Source organism: Papaver somniferum, chromosome 9 (genome assembly GCF_003573695.1).
Source record: "Papaver somniferum cultivar HN1 chromosome 9, ASM357369v1, whole genome shotgun sequence".
NCBI lineage: Eukaryota > Viridiplantae > Streptophyta > Magnoliopsida > Ranunculales > Papaveraceae > Papaver > Papaver somniferum.
Window position 1 is genome coordinate 57,082,616 of NC_039366.1, and position 14,581 is coordinate 57,097,196.

A 14,581-nucleotide genomic window follows, 5' to 3' on the forward strand; every position below is an offset into this window, starting at 1 on the left:
TATACAGTCGCGAAGCTCAGTTGCAAGCTTAGGTCCTCAATTTTGGCCTATCAGTTCATGATCTAATCAATTTCAGCTTTGTGGAATATGCTCATCACAAGTAAATACTCCCCAAGTGACGGATCCAGACAACTCATAACTCAATATCTAAACTCCTTTGACACTTTCAAAGATTCTTCACATTTGTTGAAGATATCTGTGAACAAATGCCAAGATTTCATCTGATGCATTCTCCATCATTAGGTCGCTCAGAATATAAGCATCATTCGGAGTCAGGCTCAACAACGATATCATAGGTAACACGCCTATATGTTTGAATCGGAAATGAGACAACATTAGAACCGCCACTCCCGATAATCTCTATCCTCTTATCAACCACTTTATATTTTTGTTTCCGGTCGTACCCCGCTGAAAATGCAATATAGTCAGTATGATGAGCAAAAAAGCTTCCATCATGAAGAATGCAAGTATGAATTATTAAATTCACAATATATATTCGCCAATCACTTGCACATTCATTACAAAGTGTTTTTGATGGTAACATATGGTTCGGAGCCATTGCAACATATTTTGCAAAAATCTCGTCAGAGATGTTTCTGCATTATCCTCTCTGCAAATTCAGAAGCTGGGAGCAATTGGTAAAAATTTCGGGCGTGATTTAAATATCAAAAGTTTCGTATGTGTGTCTAGCATAACATATTAAAAGGTGCATCAATCAGATAAACTAGACGGCATTAGCATTCTATCTTTAATGAGACTGTATCTTATGATTTTAATATTGCAAAGAAGAAGTTTAAAGTCAAGCAGATAAGCACGTAAGTGCAATATTTTTACACCCATATTTATACTAATTAGTACTCGTTAGTCGCTTAATAATATTATTTTAAGCTTTTTGCAGGAATTACAAATAAATCTGATCATCGAAAGAATAAACGGTTAAATTACCAACTAAATGGAGTTTGCCACAACAATCACCAAATTTGTCTACGACACCAGACAAAGCCAGTTGGATTAAATAGTGAACGTCCATTTTAATTCCATTATTTTACATCCACATAAAGCTAAGTTGGACAAAGAATTATGTCAGTGACCAATACCGAAGGGTGTAAGGAGCCAACTTAAAATTCAAAATATAGTGCACCTACTTGTAGTATATTTGAGTGGTTTTGGATAAATAATACGGCAAGGAAATGTTGCCTTTCTTTTACATCTCGACCCAGGAGATTCAATCTCAAATTGAAATAAAATTTCCTATATTCTCTTCCAACAGTAGCAGTATACCATGAGAGATTCACACCATGACTACGATTCTTGGTACTAAAGAAGAATTAAATGGATGAGATAACTTACAGCGGTATGGGGTTATGTATTCTAAGGTTGGTGTTGGATCATAGTGGTTATATAGAGAAATCTCAGACATGAATGAAGATGGGTTTTATAAGGAGCTCGAGTTCTCCTCCCGGAATCTGAACTTGAAGGTGATGTTCGATTCAATATATGGACTCAAGATGGCTGAAATGGTGATGATTGTGTTCGATATGGATTTACTGGTGGCATGGATTGATTTCTGGGAATAAATTGCACGACCTGAAAATGAGTTTTATCTTGGTGATTTATGGATATGATTAAAATTTGGCTTAATGGGTGCTGTTTTGCTTCGGTTTTGAGCTCAAGTTGGAGGAATTTCAGGTATTTCAGGGAGTCGCAAATTATCTTATTTGAATGGGTTCCTGGTTGTGAACTGAAGTCGATTGAGCAAAGTAGTTTTTTTTGTCAGTGGAGGTGTTGCCTAGACGGAAAAACGATGGTGAGGGGTGTTGTTGGATTCGTGGTTCCGGTTGTTCTAGTGGCTGAGATACTCTTGACACTGGTGTGTTCTCAAAATAATTTTAGGGTAACGGTGCTGTAATTCGGGAGATGGATAATTAATTGGATTGTGGTTGGATGGTGGATTATTCACGGATTGAACGGTGAGAAGATGGTTGAGCTCAGTGCAATTGGTGGCCATGCTTGAGGAATTGAGATTGGAGAGAGAACAAATTTGTTATATACATGTCAGTACAACATGGATTAATGGCAGAAATCAGTTGGGGTTTGTTAGTTGAGTTGTTGAATCGGTGGAAGAAGGTGATGTGGCTGGAATCTAAAAGGTCAGAGAGAAAGGCGTTGGTGGTACTGTAGCTTGAATGGTCAGTGGCCGGAGCTAGTGATATGGTCAGATTAAGGTCAGGGAATGTAGATGGTGTCCAGGTCAGTTCAGGAAGGAGTTGAATTTGGATGTCGGTAGATGGGTTTGGACTTGGATAATCGGTGGTTGGACTGGGCCTAGGCAATTCGGCTAGGTTTTAGTCATACTACTCGCAGCAACTACATATATCAATAGAACATATATAAACAATATAAAAAAGGAGGAGGGGCGCGGCTACAGAGCCGAACAGAGAGAAACAAGGGTTTGCAATTTTGTTGTTCTCTTCTTCCATGTCTTTCTAGTTTTTCATGTTACGGCGATAGATAAACTTGTAGACGTTATTTTGTTTTGTGTTCTAAAATAAAATCAATTTTTTATTGTTTAATAATATTTGAGTGTCTCATTAGATGGTTTTGATTTATAACTCTTTCATGATTTATGCCACATATAATTCATAGTTCGATACTAAACAAATTCATTCTACAAACCTGATTAATCATTTGTTATGATAGTTCTTTGATTATCTATGCCATGTATATTTAGTGCTTCGAATATCTACTTTTAGATCGAGACCAAACATATCTTACGAAAATTATTGTTGATCCTTTTATTGATAAATCTTCTGTATATGATGCTATGTGTTGCTACCCTGTATGAGTAATATGAGACTTTTGTGATATGATACATATGAATTCAACTCAACAATGGAATTCCAGAATCCATAACATGTTTGTCACCTTTGATATTTCTTTCGTCCACAGTAATTTGATTCATTTTGCTTAGGTTATCCTACACATTTATTTTATTTGATTAGTAAATTTATAGTATTGATTAGCGGTATTTGCACACTCCTCGTGGGAACGAGTTGTTGCCATTGCGTACACCGTCGACACCGTGCACTTGCGGTAAAACAAAGTCGGTTTTCCGACTATCAAGTTTTTGGCGCCGTTGTCGGGGAGTGATGGTATTTTCAATGATGTTGTAGTAAAGAGTTCGTTGAGGCTTGTGAAGGCAATGAATTCTAGACTTAATAGAGCTTAAAAATATAGAAAACTTAACTCAAAATTGATTTCAGGTGATTGGAAAATAACCAAGACACTAGAATCCACTATTACACATGAATGATGTCAAATATTTCATAACTCTAATTATCCTTTTAATCCTTTATTTCTTAATCCACAAATAATCAAACATATTCTCAAAAATTAATTGTATCCCCTAAGCATAGATTATCTAACCAAAGCATAACCTATCTAATTGAATCACAACTAATGAAGAAAATTATGTAAATTTTTAAGAACTCTGCAAAAGAAGTGATTGAGTGAATTATAATTAAATATTAGAGAAAATGAAATAGTTACCCATTGTTCATGTGTGAATAGCTTCATCCATTGCCTTGGTTACGAGAGAATTATCCGCTCATCATGTTGGAAACACACTCAAAAGTTGATTTCATTTATACTCAAAGGGTTACAAATGATGAATAAGGGAGAATTATAATAAAAATCGGGTTTTCAACGCTTATAACTGTTGTAAAAACCGTTACAAAGAGCCGTTACTGTTGTTGTTGCGTTTTTAAGTCTGCCTGTAAACTGCGACCCACAGAATGAGTTGTTGTCACTGTTCAAAAACGACTGCTGGTGCAGGTCCTTTCTTCGTGTTCTTCAGTTTTGCAGCAGCAGAAATGGCAGCTCTGCAAATTTGATTTTTCGCTCTGTGGTGCTCTTTTTCTCTCCCAATCTCTCCGTCTCTCTTCTCTATGATCCCCTCACCCTATATATACTCAACAACAGCAAAATATCACGCCATAACTCTCACAAATTTTCATTAAACTCGGCAGTGAAGAAAAATATTCTGGGAATATTTTCTTCCCTGTTTTAGCTTCTCACGTGTTTCTACAGCTGCAAAATCTCCTCATTTATCTTCTTCACGGTCCAGAGTGTTGCTAGAGTCATCATACACGAGCAGAACACGCATAAATCTTCCAAAACCCGTGAACTATTGTTCTCATGCACGGGCTGCCCTGATTCGTTGTCACGGATTTTCCATCCAAATTTGATCGAAACAAACACCCATACCAGCTCTTTTATGACATATCACAACTACCCATGAAGTTTCATCCCTTTAGTCCACCTAGAACATCTTCAAATTTCGATCGAAACATTCTTAGAGAGCTGCCACATTTTTCCCGCCAATTTTTAAGTTTCAAATGAAGAAGATGGTGTCCCCCTAACCAGCTGTGGGGTGCGAATAGCAGCTGCCTTTTTGGGGTGCCCCTTAGTAATTGAGGTGCCCCTTAACCAAATCTGGGCTCCGTATAGCAAGTGTCCTCCGGGGGTGTTCCGAGTGACTTTTCGAGCCGATATTTCCAAAAATACCTAAAAATACACAAAACACCATAATAAGGACGAAAACGAGTACCAACAATACGAAACATTGAGGACAAATTAGACACATAAATGCGTCTATCAAATACCCCCAAACTTATTATTTGCTAGTCCTCGAGCAAAACTAATAAAAAAAATAAAACCGAGTTAATCTCGGGAGGGTTTACCAGAGGTGTACCCACAAAACCATGACTTCTAATTGGGCACAAGTATCCAAAGAGCTATGAGGACATACATATTCTCAACCTATCTCCAAGTAACTAGAATGTCAGAGAAATTAAATGTGTCAGCTCTAAAGCTGACTGAAGAAAAGGGGAGACACATCCGCAACACTGCTAGATAAAGAGATATTTGCTACACAGCTAGATAAACATTGTAAGATGCGTCCGCTGCTTTACAGCTGGATAAGATTAGGAGAGAGATAAAGATGAGAGGGACATCTGCTACACAGCTGGACTAATTACGTGTGATGAGTTAAACCAGTGCTAGAAAGATCTTGTGCCAGATTGAAAGCGGACTAACAAAGCAACCAAATGTATCCTTCTTCGACTCTCTCATAGTGCTCAGTAGAAACAACGTCTTCTTCGGTCTTCAACTGTTGATGATAAACTATCGAACCTCATAGAACCTTGACAATTAACTCTTCTCTTTGATTTCTTGCTTGACTTATAAATTTCTACTTCCCTTTGTCCTTATTGAACAAAACGTAACGATGATTTTTTTCATTTGTTTTTTCTTATTTTTTTTTTCTTTTCATTTTTTTTTTTTTTTTGGAAACAAAAATTACAAGACAACAATTTACATGGCCATGAGAGAAGGACTTTCAAAACTTGGATCAACTTGTGATGTCTTGGTATCATGGATTCTAACAACTTATATCATTTTCTCTTATAACTTCAACTTTGATTTTTGAATTATTCTTTTCTATTGTTGCTTCTAAACCTAAAACGTCTTCAACTTTATTCATAGATTTTGATGTTGCTCCGCTTGTTGATGATGATAAGTTTCTACTGAGAGAGAGTCGCAATCCAGTAACTAAGACTACATTGTGAGGTTGCTTTGTCTTTCTGACATTTCCTGACAATATGGTTAGGTCCATCACGGTTACCCTCTAAAAGGAACAAGTTCTCTCCTGAATTTCAAGGATCTCAATGTCTTTTTCTCTAATGTCTCAAAAGGTTGTTATCCCTAGCATTCCAATTTCTATCTTTTCCGTGAGAAACAATATGTAAACTTAGCTAACCGGATACCATGTGACGCTAGAAGTTTCAAAAGTGCAACTAAAAATTTCTTCCCCACCCCCAAACTTAAATCTAACATTGTCCTCAATGTTTCTAATAAAAGAGCAATACCAAAAAGTAAAGTATCACGAGGAATCAGTAAAGAGAGAAGTCGGAAAGATAGTACATGGGTGAAGAGAGAAATCAAAAACTAATATAAAACATACAATCGCCTCGATGGTCAATCAAGGGTAAACAGGGTCCTCCAGAGGGACCTCCTCAACATCACCTGTTGGAAAGGGATCTAAAAAGGGTTTCAATCTCTGACCGTTATCCTTCGAAGAACTACTACCATCCGGTGTCTCGATCTCAACAGCTCCATGAGGAAAGACAGTGCGAACAATAAAAAGGACCCGTCCACCGAGAACGTAACTTCCCAGGGAAAAGATGCAAGCGGGTATCATACAGAAGAACTTTTTGACCTGGAGAAAATGACTTCCTTAAAATATTTCTATCATGCACAAGTTTCATTTTGTTCTTATACTTCTTCGCACTATCGTAAGCATCAATACGAATCTCGTCCAACTCATTGAGATGGAGTTTCCTATGGCTCCTGCCTTGTCAAGAGAAAAGTTTAGCTGCTTAACAGCCCAATAAGCTCTATGTTCTAACTCGACAGGTAAATGACATGCCTTGCCATACACAAGCCGATAAGGCGACATTCCAATGGGGGTCTTAAACGCAGTACGGTAAGCCCATAAGGCATCAGTAAGCCTAGATGACCAGTCTTTCCGATTAGGATTAACTGTTTTCTCTAATATAAGTTTTATCTCCTATTGGAAACCTCAACCTGACCACTAGTCTGTGGATGATACGGGGTAGCTACCTTATGTGTAATACCATATTTCTTCATCAAAAGCCTAAAAGGTCCATTACAAAAGTGCGACCCACCATCACTAATTATAGCTCGCGGTGTACCAAAACGTGTAAGAATATTATTTTTCAAGAAATCAATCACAACCCTATGGTCATTGGTTTTACACGCAATCGCCTCAATCCACTTAGAGACATAGTCAACAGAGACAAGGATGTATAGGTTACCAAAAGAATTAGGAAACGAACCCATAAAGTCAATACCCCACACATCAAAGACCTCAACAACTAAAATAGGGTTCAAGGGCATCATGTTCCTACGGGAAATGGTTCCTAATTTCTAACAACGTTCACAAGTAACACAGAACTGTGGGTGTCTTTAAACAACGAAGGCCAATAGAATCCACACTGCAATATCTTAGCAGCAGTCTTCTTAGCACTAAAGTGACCCCCACACGCATGATCATGACAAAAGGAAATAATACTGTACTGGTCACTCTCAGGTATACATCTCCTAATAATCTGGTCTGGACAATACTTAAACAAATAAGGATCATCCCAAAAGAAGTGCTTAACCTCATCTAAAAATCTAGAACGCTCTTGTTTACCCCAATGTTGGGGCATTCGACCAGTAACAAGATAGTTCACTATATTCGCATACCAAGGTAATTGGGTAACAAAGAACAATTGTTCATCAGGAAAGATGTCCCTTATAGGAAAGGAATCATTAAGGGTATCCACAACAAGTCTAGACAAGTGGTCTGCTACTACATTTTCTGCACCCTTTTTGTCTCTAATGTACGGAGAAAACTCTTGTAACAACAGGATCCACCTAATCAATCTAGGTTTCGTATCCTTCTTAGACAAAAGATATTTCAAAGCAGCATGATCAGTATATATTACGATCTTAGAACCTAATAGATAGGGTCTAAACTTGTCTAAGGCAAACACAATGTCTAACAGTTCCTTCTCCGTAGTGGTATAGTTGAACTGGGCATCATTCAGAGTTTTGCTAGAATAGTAAATTACATGAAGTAACTTGTTTTCTCGCTGACCTAGCACAACACCAATAGCATAATCTGAAGCATCGCACATGATTTCAAAGGGTAGGTTCCAGTTGGGTTCCTGGACTATGGGGGCGGTAGTGAGTAAAGTTTTAAGCTTATCGAAAGCCTCTAAACAAGCATCATCAAAGACAAACTTAACATCTTTTGCAAGCAAATTGCAAAGAGGTCTAGAAATCAAGCTAAAATCCTTAATGAATCGACGATAAAAACCAGCATGCCTTAAGAATGACCTAATACCTTTTACAGTTTTTGGGACTAGTAAAGTTTTAATAAGGTCAACTTTGGCTCTATCTACCTCTATACCCTTTGAAGATACGATATGCCCTAGAACAATTCCTGAACGAACCATGAAGTGAAATTTCTCCCAATTAAGCACTAAATCATTTTCCTTACACCTAGTCAAAACTAATGACAAATGATGCAAGCACTCATCGAAAGACGAACCAAACACTGAAAAATCATCCATAAAGACCTCTAAGAACCGTTCTACCATGTCAGAAAATATGCTCATCATACAACGATGAAAGGTCGCAGGGGTATTACATAGGCCGAAAGGCATGCGTCTATACGCAAAGGTACCAAAGGGACAGGTAAAAGTGGTTTTCTCTTGGTCTTCTGGGAAAATAAGAACCTGATTATAACCGCATTATCCATCTAAAAAGAAATAATGTCTACGTCCATCTAATCTCTCTAGCATTTGGTCGATGAAGGGAAGGGGAAAGTGGTCCTTCCTAGTGACCTTGTTCAATTTTCTATAGTCAATACAGACACGCCAACTCGTGGTCATTCGGGTTGGGATTAACTCATTGTTATCATTCTGGACTACAGTAATACCGGATTTCTTGGGAACAACCTGAACGGGGCTGACCCACTTACTGTCTGAAATGGGGTAGATAATGCCTGCATCTAACAGCTTCAGAACCTCGGTTCGAACAACTTCTTTCATATTAGGGTTCAGTCGACGTTGCATCTCCCTAGAAGGTTTGGTGTCACTCTCTAAATAGATATGATGCATACAATCAATAGGACTTATACCCTTAATGTCTGCTATGGTCCACCCTAAAGCTTCCTTGTTATTCTGAAGGACAGTCACTAGCCTACTTTCCTGATCACTATCCAAGTCGGATGCTATAATCACAGGTAAAGTTTCAGAGGGGCCTAAAAACACATACTTCAGGGTATCTGGTAATGGTTTAAGGTCCAACTTGGGAGGCTTTTCCAACGAAGGAACTAGGGTAGACTCGGAACGGGTAAAGGTTCGAACTTAGGTTTCCATCCATTACTAGTGTCTAACAAAGGGGTTGAATCTAACAAAGCATTCACCTCATTAATCACATCATCATCATCAAAATCAATCCCAAAGTGAGCTAGGCATTTCTCTAATGGATCTTCTATCAAAGTGTTTGGTAATGACTCCTCTACTAAGGTGCCTATCATGTTCACCTCTTCTACGCTCGAGTCGTCCAGTTCCTGGGGTAGCTTACTAATGTGAAAGATGTTCAGCTCAATAGTCATATTACCAAAAGACAAATTCATAATACCAGTTCGACAGTTAATGATCGCATTGGATGTTGCTAAAAATGGGCGACCTAAAATCACCGGTATCTGGTTCTCTGGGTCAGGGACAGGTTGGGTATCTAGGATAACAAAATCCACTGGATAAATAAACTTGTCGACCTCAATAAGAACATCCTCGATCACACCACGAGCAATTTTAACGGACCTATCAGCTAACTGGAGTGTCATCTGGGTAGGTTTCATCTCACCAAGTCCTAGCTTAAGGTACACATGGTATGGAAGTAAATTCACACTGGCTCCTAAGTCAAGCAAAGCTTTATCAACACGGTGTTTACCTATTGTGCAAGAAATGGTAGGGGACCCTGGGTATTTATATTTAGGAGTAGTAGTATTCTGAATAATGGAACTCACGTGACTAGCTAGGAAGGCTTTCTTTTGGACACTAAGCTTACGCTTTCGTGTACACAAGTCCTTAAGGAACTTGGCATAAGCCGGAATCTGCTTAATCGCATCCAACAATGGTAGGTTGGTAGTAACCTGCTTAAAACCTCTAAAATATCATTAAAGTTGGACTCCCTCTTAGTCGGAACTAGCAGCTGGGGAAACGGGGCTCTGGGAACAAAGTCGGGCTCAGCAGGACCCTCATTGGTCTCTTTGGAGACTCTACCAGTCTTCTCATTCTCTGGCTCAGAAGGGTGAACTACAGCATGTTCACTATTAGGCATGGAAACCTTGTTGTCTATCTCTCTACCGCTCCTAAGGGTTTTAATAGCATTTACATGATCAGATGGTCTTTCACCTATTTCATTAATTCCTCTAGGGTTTGGTTGAGTTTGACTAGGAAACTTACCTCTTTCTCTTAAAGACTCATTTATATGACTAACCTGGGTTTTCAACTCGGAAATAGCCTGAGAGTTAGCCTGACCTATTCTCTTATTTTCTTCTAAACCTTGAGCAACAGATTGCTGAAACTGCATAGTGTTACGAGTTAACAAAGAAAGAGACTCTTCTAAACTCATAATCTTCTTATCCGAAGGGTTCTGAAACTGTGCCGGGGCTGAAAGATTCTTAGGATAGCCAAAACCTGGGGGATCTTGAGAGTTACTAGACTGACCTTGATTCTGGCCCTTAGACCAAGAAAGGTTGAGATGGTTTCTCCAGCCAGGGTTATAGGTTTCTGAATAAGGGTCAGACTTCTAACGGTTATCGAATCTAGTGTTGTTATAAAGAGCATTGGCTTGCTCTTCAACAGTATGGTCTTCCCAAAAAGGCTCTATTCTACCATTAGAATGACCTAATTCCAACGCTTCTAACCTTTTGGCTATGGCTGCTATTTTAGCATCTGACTCATAGGACCCTTCTACCCTATTGACATTTCCTCTACTTAGAAGAATTTTTTTCTGGGGTTCCCTATTATTTTCCCATTGTTGGGTCTTATTGGCGATTTCATTCAAAAATGTCATTGCCTCATCAACAGTTTTATTCTCAAACCCACCTGTGCATAAGGACTCAACCATGGTTGTTGTTGAATAATCTAAACCCTCGTAGAGGATCTGAACTAACCTAACCTTCTCTAAACCATGATGAGGACATTGAGATATTAAGTCATTGAACCTTTCTAAATACCTATATAAAGATTCTCCCTCTTGTTGAGAAAAAGTACAAATTTGTGTCCTAATAGACGATGTTTTGTGCCTTGGGAAAAACTTATGTATAAAGGCAGATGTAAGTTGTTCATAGGTTTCAATTGACTCAGAATCCAAACTATACAACCAATATTTGGCTTTGTCTTTTAAGGAAAAGGGGAATAACCTAAGTTTCAGTGCATCATCACTAAGGTTTTTAATTTTCAGAGTACTACATACTTCCTCAAATTCCCTAACATGAAAATAGGGGTTCTCATTCTCTTTTCCTAAAAAGGTTGGGAGCATCTGTAAAGTCCCAGGTTTGAGTTCATAATTTGCCTCGGTTTCAGCTAACTTGATACAAGACGGACGAAAGGTCCTAGTTGGGTTCAATAAAGCTTTTAAAGTTGCCATTTCTGGCACTACCAAAGGACTAGGAGTACTTTCTTCACAAAGAAGAAGATTCTCAAAACTGAAGTTTCCAAAAACGGGCCTCTCTAAAGAAGAGTTTTCGAGATCCCCGCCTTCACAAGAAGAACTACTAGGTTTATCACTAATCAGACGACCTAGAGTGTTTCTTTTCCAATCCCGTTCTCTAATGACCTCGGGCATACACTAGAAAAACAAAACTAAAACGAAAATCCCTAAAAGGGAAGGGAAGTTCTATGCAAACACAAACAAGGATGACTCCACCATAGCAAACCTACTGAATTATAGCAAACAAAAAGCATGATGGCTCCACTTAGATTGTTTCTAGACCAGCTTTTAATCCTTCGAAAGGGAATTCATTACAATTTAAGCAAACCCCTCTGGAATCAATCCGAGTTAAAGTAAGTTGAATTGAGGCGAGGGAAGATCAGTGGAGCTTTGATACCCAATGCCTCACCACTATCACAAGGCGGTGCAGTCACGCATTCAACTCACAGAAACCATCATGAACTTCGAAGTATGCTAAAAGAGTAACCAATATTTTTCGAACGACTTTCCTACTAAGCTCGTTACCCTATAGGTCTCGTTATATTCCAAATTTTAAAGCTTAGGTTCGCGTTTGGTTTCATTTTCCTAAGGCGGGCAAGAAGAGAACGGTGATGAAATCCGAACCCTTATCTTGTATGGCCAGTCCTTGCCCTTTACTAGGAATTTAAAACAGCCGTTTTCAGTTCCTCAGCATATATGCAAATGAAGGAATACAGTAACTCGCTGACAGGGGATTCACGAGTGTTTCGACAAACTTACCTCCCGTTCCAGACGGGGGATGAACCGTTGTCGTCGACTCGGGCCACAAATCCTATGTTGTGTACGAACTCGAGGGGCCGAGGTGATATCGTAATCACCGTCCTTCTCTGCAAACAATTTAATATTTAATCTACCCTTCCGTAGGGTTTAAAAAAAATTAATGTCCAAATGTCCAAAGTCCAAAAGAAAGGTCCAAAAAATAAAGTGCAAAAAGAAAAATACAAAATAAAAAGTATTCCTAATACAATCTAATAAAATAACACTCTCTTTTTTTTTCCTCTCTTTTTCTATAAATAAAAAAAAAATTCTTCTTCTTTAGCTCCTTTCGCTTTGCCTTTTACTTCAAGTCTTTAAATATTCGCCAAAAGCTTTGGCAAAAATTTCTTTCGCTCCAAATTCCCAAAATCTGAAAGGAAAAGACAAAAACCCAAAAACGTAAAGAAGAACAAAAAAAACTAAAAAAATAAATAAATCTAAAAACTCTATCCTAAAGACAAGCCCGCGTCGGCGGCGCCAAAATTTGATGGTATTTTCAATGATGTTGTAGTAAAGAGTTCGTTGAGGCTTGTGAAGGCAATGAATTCTAGACTTAATAGAACTTAAAAATATAGAAAACTTAACTCAAAATTGATTTCAGGTGATTGGAAAATAACCAAGACACTAGAATCCACTATTACACATGAATGATGTCAAATATTTCATAACTCTAATTATCCTTTTAATCCTTTATTTCTTAATCCACAAATAATCAAACATATTCTCAAAAATTAATTGTATCCTCTAAGCATAGATTATCTAACCAAAGCATAACCTATCCAATTGAATCACAACTAATGAAGAAAATTATGTAAACTTTTAAGAACTCTGCAAAAGAAGTGATTGAGTGAATTATAATTAAATATTAGAGAAAATAAAATAGTTACCCATTGTTCATGTGTGAATAGCTTCATCCATTTCCTTGGTTACGAGAGAATTATCCGCTCATCATGTTGGAAACACGCTCAAAAGTTGATTTCATTTATACTCAAAGGGTTACAAATGATGAATAAGGGAGAATTATAATAAAAATCGGGTTTTAAACGCTTATAACTGTTGCAAAAACCGTTACAAAGAGCCGTTACTGTTGTTGTTGCGTTTTTAAGTCTGCCTGTAAACTGTGACCCACAGAATGAGTTGCTGTCACTGTTCAAAAACGACTGCTGGTGCAGGTCCGTTCTTCGTGTTCTTCAGTTTTGCAGCAGCAGAAATGACAGCTCTGCAAATTTGATTTTTCGCTCTGTGGTGCTCTTTTTCTCTCCCAATCTCTCCGTCTCTCTTCTCTATGATCCCCTCACCCTATATATACTCAACAGCAGCAAAATATCACGCCATAACTCTCACAAATTTTCATTAAACTCGGCAGTGAAGAAAAATATTCTGGGAATATTTTCTTCCCTGTTTTAGCTTCTCACGTGTTTCTACAGCTGCAAAATCTCCTCATTTATCTTCTTCACGGTCCAGAGTGTTGCTAGAGTCATCATACACGAGCAGAACACGCATAAATCTTCCAAAACCCGTGAACTATTGTTCTCATGCACGGGCTGCCCTGATTCGTTGTCACGGATTTTCCAGCCAAATTTGATCGAAACAAACACCCATACCAGCTCTTTTATGACATATCACAACTACCCATGAAGTTTCAGCCCTTTAGTCCACCTAGAACATCTTCAAATTTCGATCGAAACATTCTTAGAGAGCTGCCACATTTTTCCCGCCAATTTTTAAGTTTCAAATGAAGAAGATGGTGTCCCCCTAACCAGTTGTGGGGTGCGAATAACAGCTGCCTTTTTGGGGTGCCCCTTAGTAATTGAGGTACCCCTTAACCAAATCTGGGCTTCGTATAACAAGTGTCCTCCGGGGATGTTCCGAGTGATTTTTCTAGCCGATTTTTCCAACAATATTTATTTTTCCAATACCTAAAAATACACAAAACACCATAATAAGGACGAAAGCGAGTACCAACAATATGAAACATTGAGGACAAATTAGACACATAAATGCGTCTATCAGGGAGTGGTAGCGAGACACTCTTATTGATATCATTGGTTTTCTAGTCGTAGTTTAGGTTGTTTTTTCGTTGTTTGTATGTTTTTAGTTTTTCTTTTAGATTTTTCTTTTTAGTTCCTTTTCATATTTTTCTTTTAGAATTTTCTTATCAGGTACTCTTGTTTCGGCGGTGATGTTTTACCTAGAGGATGAACCCAGTCCTCTCGGAGAATACATGTATGGACCACAATATCAGAAGATTCGGGAATAAAATCGTCTCGGGTATGGAAATCCTTATCAGCATTACTTTGAAACTAATGATTATTCACATGAGTATCAAAGTTACCATCAGGATGATTTTTCACATGCTGAGATTTTCAACCAGAATATAGCTAGTTTGGAAAGACAGTTAGAGATGCTAGAAAACCAGAGGTCATATGAA

The 14,581-nt window shown here is 38.2% G+C and overlaps 1 pseudogene; it reads left to right on the plus strand.

Moving 5' to 3' along the window:
* The first annotated feature begins 10,828 nt into the window (after positions 1 to 10,828).
* Positions 10,829 to 10,928, plus strand: LOC113314578 (annotated as a pseudogene).
* Positions 10,929 to 14,581: the final 3,653 nt, after the last annotated feature.